The sequence below is a fragment of the Dermacentor silvarum genome, chromosome 1 (assembly GCF_013339745.2).
Source record: "Dermacentor silvarum isolate Dsil-2018 chromosome 1, BIME_Dsil_1.4, whole genome shotgun sequence".
NCBI lineage: Eukaryota > Metazoa > Arthropoda > Arachnida > Ixodida > Ixodidae > Dermacentor > Dermacentor silvarum.
In genome coordinates, this window is record NC_051154.1 from 426,657,699 (window position 1) to 426,666,566 (window position 8,868).

The following is an 8,868-nucleotide window of genomic DNA, read 5'->3' on the forward strand; positions in this document are numbered from 1 at the left end:
TAGTGTGAGCAATAGTTGAAGCATAACTTTAAAAGAACGAAAAATCTAATGTGATAGTGTCGCACAGAGATGCTTAGATTAATGAAGCTAATTTACATTTAAAAACTACTGTAAAACTTTACAGGCAGTACATTTTCCTGTAAATTCAAGAAACAGCCACATACAACTGTAAAAAAAGCAAAGCTAGGCAATCTTACACATGCATACCTGCCAAGTGTGAAGAAACTAAATCGGGGAGATCTTCCCACTGGGGGGGGGGGGGGGGTAGTCGGCAGTCGGCTACACCCCTCCCCCGACTACATTTTCAAGTACTGCCAGGAGAACTTCATTACAATGTTACTTGCAGATATATAACTTTCGCAAGCATTTCGTTGTTGCTCATTCTGTCTTCAAAAATTCTTTAAAATTTAAGTAAATGCTTGGGTCTTAGGTCCTACAACCACCATCTGATTATGAGGCACGCCATAATGGGGAATTAATTTCGACCAGCTGGGGTTCTTTAATGTTTGAACAATGGACGGGACATGGGCGTTTTTGCATCTCGCCGCCAACGAAATGCGGCTGCCCCGGTCGAGATTTGATCCCGCGAACTCGTGCTTAGCAGCGCAATGCCAAAGCCACTAAGCAACCACGGCGTGTGTTCAAAAATTTTTCAAATGTTTGATTGACTGAAATTTCATTTCTTTCACATTTTGCGACGATGACGTTTCCCAGCTTTTTAGACTAGCGACACATGGACGAGCGGCACTGCGTCCTCGTATTTTTCCCGATGATAAAGTGCCGCTTGCACTCTGCATTGCTCTGTGGTATCAATAAAATACCCAGCGTCACTTTAGCTGAGCACTACATTAAAACACACTTTTTGAGCTAGCGCTCCTTGCTTTTAAAGCCATGACTGACCGTCGGCCTACGCAAAGCCAGAGGAGCTGACGCCGAGGAGAACGATGGAGAGTCTAGTGTTAGGGTGGCTAGAATGAGGATGTGTGAACACCGGCGGCACTTTCCTTTGGGCGTGCGTGTCCCCCTTGCGCACCGATGCGACCAGGAGAAAGGTGGCGTTGCCACTCGCGGCACGGTAAGCTTAGCTGTGCCGGCCTCGCCTCCATCGTCAGTTGGTCTCGTCGCATGTTTTGGGGCGTTTCTCACGATACATACAGTGTTGCACAGCATCGTCGCGGCATGCCCATCCTAGTATTATTCACGAGGCCTTTCACACTAGCTCAATCCAATCACCACCGTCTGTTGCCTCTAGGTTTATCGTTCACGACTTTATTAATAGAACTGCAGTCTTGATACCACGCCACATTCCTGCCCTCTCAGCAAACACCGTGCCCGCAGTATTTCCGAACTTGCCAAAATACATTAGCAGGACTGACGAAAAAAAAGAGAGATATCTCACACGCTCCACGGGTCCCAGATTCGGCACACAAACCACTCCGGTATAGGCAGTTCTACCTTCTGTCACCCTGTATGCCTGGACTACATTTTGACTCTCCGAGTACGAAAAAAGTATTATCACCTTACAAGAGAAGCGGCGCTTGTCTTGACACGACAGGGGAATGCCCACCGGCAGACGTGGAAGCTGCAAATCTACAGTGGGATGGAATGCCTAATCCAGTCGCAGAAGAATAGTTCATTTTCGAGCTTAAGCGACTTTTGGAACTGTGGCCACTGCAGAAGTTTAAACAAAACAACATTGCTCAATACCAGACTGCAAAGTTTGCAATGAACGAAAAAACGCCGCCTGTTGTGTTAACCAAAATGATAGTATTCTTCATTGGAGGAGGACTTCCCAGCTGCAGCACCTCCTTGGCTGGGCAGCTTCACAAGGAAACCGTTGTGGAATCTAAAGAAGAAACAGAAGGAACCTTCAGGGCCTTTTTTATCCATCAGAATCATTCTACAAACTGGTCAATGCCCTTGAAAACAAACTCACTCGTGCATTCAGTCTAACACGCTTGCATGCCAAAGCTGTGGCAGACTTTATGCAGTCAATTGGTGATGTGCCAAAAAATTGGCTACCTAGAGCATTCAGCTGCCCTGACAGCATCATTTGTACGTTTTTATTTTTTGCCTAAAGGTGTCCATCAGCAGAGCAGTGATAATAAACTGAAAAGACTGAAATCTTGCGTGCTGTAGATCAAATTTCCCCATAGTTGTTTTCCTCACTTAAATAAACGATTTTATGACCGGATCTGTTGCTGTCTGCAATCATAAGAAATTGCTAATTAGAGTGTCGAAAGGACATGCTTCATGTCTGCAAGCACTGGTGAAAAGTGGTTTGTATGTCGAAAAGAAATCAGGTAATGACTGCAGTTTACAGGTCGTACGGCACGCATAGGGTGATTACTGCTGACCTCGAGGACGATGGTCGCATTTTGAGGGAGTCACAATGCAAGGCGCCCATGCGCTGTACAATGTCAGTGTGCATTAAAGAACCCGAAGTGGACGAAATTATTCCGAAGCGCCCCCCTCTTCCCCCTATGATCCTGAGCCTCTTCGAAATGTGCACGGAAAAATGCGTTTGAATCTACCGATGCAATGTGAACTGGGCGTCTAAAATTTTACAGTAGTGATGTGGGCTGATAAAACATTGATTTCATGATAAAGACATATTCCTTGAGGCTCGCAGAAAGTGCACGATACCCGAGGTTGGCGATACGCTCATTTCGGCTGCGTGCCTTACCGCGCCTCGGTCAACAGCGCTGCCTCGCGGCATAGGCGTGGTGAGGGGTTACATTTGCACCGGCGGTATTCACACCTCCTCATTCTAGCAATCCTACTAGTGTTGCTAGTTACGGAATGTGGCATTCACTCACTAGCTTAATGAGGCTAGCACCACTAGGGCACCCAACAACCCTGTCAGTGTAAGGAGCGGCTCTGCGGTTAACGAAATAGCGCATGTATAAGGTTTCCCTATTACTTTCTTAATGTTTTGCGTGAACTTCCAACTGGATTGGATTCTTTTTGCCAATGTGGCCTGACAAAAAAAATGCTGGACGTGGATAGAAACGGGACACAACTGCAATTTCCGGGAATTTTCCTGTCAACTGTACAACTGGAAGAAATGGTCCAAATCCGGGAGTCTCCCGGGTAATCTGGGAGACTTGGCAGGTATGCTCATGCCGTACTAATCAAAGAATGACCAATAATCAATTACTCACTGCCAATATAATTAATAGAGGGAGCTCCGGCACTACTGTCTACGGGAGCTGCAATGGAGGTGGCTAGGCCAGCATGAAAATTATCGGAAGTACATAGATTTGCCTAAACCTTCGTCCTTCTGGCTTGAAAGGGCTTCGTGACATTGTAAACTCATGATTTTCTACGAAGTGCTGCGTAATAAATAATTAAATAAACATTATTAAAATTGTCTGATGGCAGGATATGAAAGCAGGTCCTCTAGCACTAAAGTCTGATATTGAAACCATTACGCCATGGACACCTTTATGAACTTATGGTGGGCAAGCCAGTGCTTTGAGACACTTGCCGTGTATCGATATGGCCAGCTCGACAAGCTGAACCATTGCAATTAGTAGCGATCGTGCGTGTTTGCGACATCTCCTGCACTTCGAAAAATATAGATTGCTCTGAAATTTACAATGAAGGCATATAAAGCGTAACAAACATAGCCATGAGAACGTCTGAATCCACAAGCATGAATATCAAATTCATGTACTTCCCATCATTGCCATGGTGGCTGAATAATTGCACCGCCAGTGTTTCCTTCTAGTAATTATTGTAGGAAACTCTATGCTCACTGCCAACATTACACCCCAAGAACTGACTAAACCTAGCAAACATGTGACTTGCATACAATGCCCGCATGTTAACACCAGCTCTTACCTGATGCATTTGTATGAGTTGGCTGAGATCATCTTGGAAGTAGGCTACCACTTGGGGTATAAGACCGACCGATGCAGCATCCTTGTCACCAAGGCTGGTCTCTGGTTGTGTTATTTTCAAACTGCAATCCAGCACTGCGTCATTCCCAGTGTTCGAGCATAAGACCGATCGATTTAAGCAGCAGCGCTACATCTCTGGGTATGCTGCTCAGCCTTCCATCCAATCACACCCCTGTAAGTCTAAAAAAAAGTGATGCAGAGCATAAAATGGAATTATGGAACTACACATTTCTTACAAATGGATAAATCAAGAGCTGGGCACATTGGTACATCATAGGAATACTTGTAGAAACATAAGCCTGCTATATTTCTTAATCTTTTAGCACATCTGTGTTATCTGACACATGGTTTTGCTGCATTGTGTTAAATACATGGTTGAAAGTTTAGTTTCAAGTCAGCACCTGTGCATGTTTCCCAACTGTCTTCAAATCAAATAAAAATTTCATTCAAGAACAGAAATACATTCGACAACTGTGTTTCTGTTATTACGTGAACAACCTCAATTGATTCCTGTCCTGTTGCATGGACGAGATCCGCTGATCAGAGCTGGTTGCACTTATTTTAGTAGTTCTGAATGCTGGACAATTTTTCAATCGAGCACAACGTCTTTCTAAACATTCCTAAGCGTGCTCAAGTCTTTTAATTATTACGGCTGTCTTGCTATCACAAGGATCATGCACTGCGGGCAAACCAAAAGTGCGACATGAGCCCACTTTTCAGCATCGAATATGTATAGTGGGCGTTATTGTCAATTGTGGCCAATTATCAACGATTTCTCTGCAGGACATCTGTAAAAAAAATAATTCATGACCCGACTTAGGCAGTTCCTCGAGCCTCTCTATAAGTACAGACATCATATCCATTAACAGCAACAACTTGCGAGCGAGTGGCCAGAGATGCCATATACGCGTTTTCTACTGGAGTGCCGGCACTGTAATCGAGAACACGCGTAGTGCTCGCCGCTGCTCAGAGCGCGTTCGACCCACGCACGGAAGGAATGGACCTTTTTCCAGTAAGGGACCCCTCTAGCGGCCGCCACTTCAACTAAATTTGACGGGCAAAACACACGCTCCCGCCGCTTCTCGCCTCTACGCAGAGCATGGTAGCATTTGACCAAGTAGTCTCTTGTGACGGCCATCCCTGCTTTTTCTTTTTTTTTTTTGTCGCTTGTGTTGTTGAAGTAGCTTCTCACCGTCCTGCTCTAGCGCGCGCGTATTTGCTCATGTGTAATAATAACACATTTTACATTTACCGACGCGACGGCAACATGCTAATGCGACGTGCAGGCCACTTGTAACCAAGATTTGAGAGATGCGCCGGCCTTTACTCTTCAGCAGCTTGGTCAGTACTTTGATTCAAGTGGCGAAGGCATGTGTAGCATCAAACACGCCATGGCAGGACTTTCTTCAGGATAAACTCGACCGTTGTTTGGAGTGGCTCGACTTGGAGGAGGCGGTCAACATACGCATGCACCTACGTGCTCGCCCTCAAGAGCGGGCATGCAAGCAGCTCACCATGATGAACAAACAACGTGCAAAACTTCTGCACACGTACTGCGAGTGTACTGCAGGGCAAGTGTTGTTTTATCTCGAGATATGTGTCGTATATGGCACGGTAGTGGGGACTAAGTAGACTCAACACAGTACGGGGGGTTAAGCAGAAGGGAAGTGGACGCAACACGTTGTTTTGTCAGGCGCGTAAAGCTTCATTTGCCTGCAAAAAGTAAGACTTGCGAGTTTTGTGTAATGCGGCACCGCGAGTGTCGCTTTGGCCTCGCACGATGCATTCTGATCAGCTGTGTGGCAAGATTCTTCTTTACGTTTGGCCCCACGTAACCGTACAGCTATTTCCACCTGCATGCGGTAACACATTCTTAAGCCAATGGTAATATCCGTGCGGTATACATACCCGTACATTAAAACATCGCTGTGACTTCCGAGTCAGTCGTACACGGCGAGAAGGGCAATAATCACAGCGCTAGTGTCATGCCGTTACCAGAACGCAGGCTTCCCTCACTCAGCAAGAATCGCGTGATAACTCAATGATAACATGGGGTATTTTTTTTTATTTGACAGTGCGGTCCACTCCCGTACAATACGTTCACCATTCCACTCCGGTTTGTGCAATCGACAGTACAGCAAGTGCCCGGCATGAGATTCGTCGCAAACGCTGCACCTATCGCTCGAGCGTTAGTTCACAGAGTCGTTTTCATCGACAAAAGTGCTTGCAGTCTGTCCTACTAACTGCTAAGTGTTTCCTTTAACCAATATCCTCGCCCAGAACACGAGAAAAATTAATGTTCAGCCCCTCGAGCTCAGGAAATTGCCGCGGATCATGCAAGGGTTCACGCACTCACTTCGCACACCTGCCCTGCGATAATGGCGGCGCGGCGTGGAATGCAGCTGGGGCGAGGGTACGCGCATGCGCATAGCTGAATTGGAAAAAGGTCCATTGGAAAAAGGTCCATTCACCGGGTCGTCGTCCCAGTAGCGATTTCAGCAAGACATCTGATCTATGCCGGCTGGAGCGCAGCTGCGAGTGGTGTTTTTGTCGAAGCAGCGCAGCCTGACTTCGACAACACCAGTCAGAACCTTGCCCGCAGTCTTACCGGCGCAGGAAATGACGTGCGATGCCCCAACAAAAGATAATCGTGCTGTGATAACCGCAACTGACTCGAATTTCTTTCGAACGATCCGTGAGCAGCGGCGCGTAATTTCACGCCGGTGTGTCAGTGTAAGGCGCGGGTGGCATCCCCGATCGCGCTTTCGCGCGTTGTTGTTGTTAGTAGTTGTGAGGTATACGTACCTGACATGAGCACGAGGTCAATGTCGGTACAAACTCATGCAACGACACACTATGCAAATCACCAGCGCACAAGCATATCAACTGCATATATCGTCTCTGTGAGCGGCTAGACGAAGTGACATGCAAGCAGCCGCCGGCGATTCGGCGACAAAATTTTTAAATCCCAGGGGCGATAAGGCAAGCTACGCCGTTCAGTTGCGTGTCGAGAAATAGCGACGGCTGAACGCCACAAAAGCACTCGCGTTAGGTCTGGAAGGTCATATAGAAAGGCAGGCGCACATACGGGCGGGCGGTGGATCAGTGATTCGTAGATGAAGAGCTTTCTGATACAACAAAGAATTCAAGTTCATTCGAACTTACCGTGCAATCCTTTGACAGGAGCCGGTGAATCCACAATGATGCACGATAGGGCCTTGCTGCAGCGAAAAACACGAGAAACAATGAAACCCGGGACGAAGCCTCCACAGCATTTAAGTCCGAAACCACGATCGGGAGGGAGGAGGGCATAGAGTTAACCATAGCCTACTATATAGAAGGTTATGAGTTAACATATTCTAGAGGTAGCTAGAGGAGAAGCTGGGCGAAAAAAGCGGGGAGCGCATAGGCGCCGCCATGATACAGTGGCTACACTCGGCGACAGCTTTTCTTTACATTGGAGCGAAGGCAACGGAGGCGGGGCCTCCGCACATTTGTGTTACTACGCAAGTAGTCCGGCAGCTTGCAGCCGATTTCAGTTCCAGTTTCGGTTTTCGCTAGCTCTATGCATGCAAAATGGGAACGTCAGAGTTAAACTTTGATAAGTGTGCATACATGCAGCTTATTACTGTGCTGTATATATACTGGTACACAGAAAATTTTCCGCTGTTCAGAAGGTTTTCCTAGCATTACTCAGTCTTTATAACAGTGAAGCTTAGGTAGGTTCCGTGTTCAGTCAACAGCAAGTGTGGCAGCCCAGGATATACGGGTACGCGCCACACGTGATCGAATGTTACGTTTACAGTATTAAGCCCTGGTACAGGCGAAAAGGAAGGCCGGTTGCGGCACGATCCTGCCACGCACGTGACTTGTTTCAGTTTTGCTGTATTTAGCTGTATTCTGTTTACGCCCACAAAGACTCAGCAATGATTGGCACAGACTGCGTCTCAGTGTTCGAGAAGCTTCACAATTGTAGTACATCGTTTTGTTAAGATTGCGCGGAAGACGCGAACAGTCAAGCTTATTTCAGAGTTTGCGCGACCACCAGTGATAAGGCTGGAAAGTTCGATGCGTGATGTATAAAAGACGGCGCGTCCCAACGATGACCAGCTTTTCCACGGCCGATGCTGTACTCGCCGCTATCAGTGCCAGTGTGTATTGCTGTAATCTGACTTTCCGTTTACCGGCCGACTGCTGCCTTCGTCAACGTCACGACCCGGTGACAATATAACAGCTATGCAAACTATGCAAGGTGACGAATGTCGCCAAGCACACACCGCAGCTAAAATACGCAAGTGCCATGATGCCGCTGAATTGGAAGATTTTAAGAGAGCTTACGATTAATTGAATAGAGACTGATACAGATTCTTTTATCGAGCTTCGCTGGTCAAGCACCTTCATGTAGTGTGATGGCCGTCGATGTTTTTTCCATCCCTGTGCATGCAGTATGTAACAGGTATTGTCCATAATACCAATTGTTATTGGTAGAAAAAAATTAAGAATGCATAAAACAGTTCATATCTTTTATTGCATCACAGTCATACGCGAAAATTCTCCAGGCCCGTGTATTTAGATTTAGGTGCACGTTAAAGAACCCCAGGTGGTCAAAATTTCCGGAGCCCTCCACTACGAGCTCTCTCATAATCATATTGTGGTTTTGGGACGTTAAACCCCAATTATTATTAACATAACAGTTTGCACTTGTGACCAGAACATGATAACCATATAACTCGTTGCTGGAACTCAATGTCAACATAACAATTTTGCACTTGTGGTACAGAACGTGATAGCCATAACTCGTTGCTAGCATTGCTTGCCATAAGAACCATTTATAGTAAACAAATCAAAATAGGTCAGAGCAGGAACACATTGATAACGAAGAATGAGACGGTAGAATACATTAAGAAATGAGTAAATGAAAAATAAAACAATGACAAGAAGCGGTATCACACTTTCAGGTCCC

The 8,868-nt window shown here is 46.4% G+C and overlaps 1 long non-coding RNA gene across 1 annotated transcript; it reads right to left on the reverse strand.

The window, feature by feature from the left end:
- Window positions 1–1,112: 1,112 nt before the first annotated feature.
- LOC119455179 (uncharacterized) lies at window positions 1,113–7,316 on the reverse strand. The gene is made up of 3 exons (XR_005192828.2): window positions 7,071–7,316; window positions 3,847–4,085; window positions 1,113–1,846 (listed from the first exon to the last, which is right to left on the reverse strand). It is a non-coding gene; the product is annotated as an uncharacterized LOC119455179 (long non-coding RNA).
- Window positions 7,317–8,868: the final 1,552 nt, after the last annotated feature.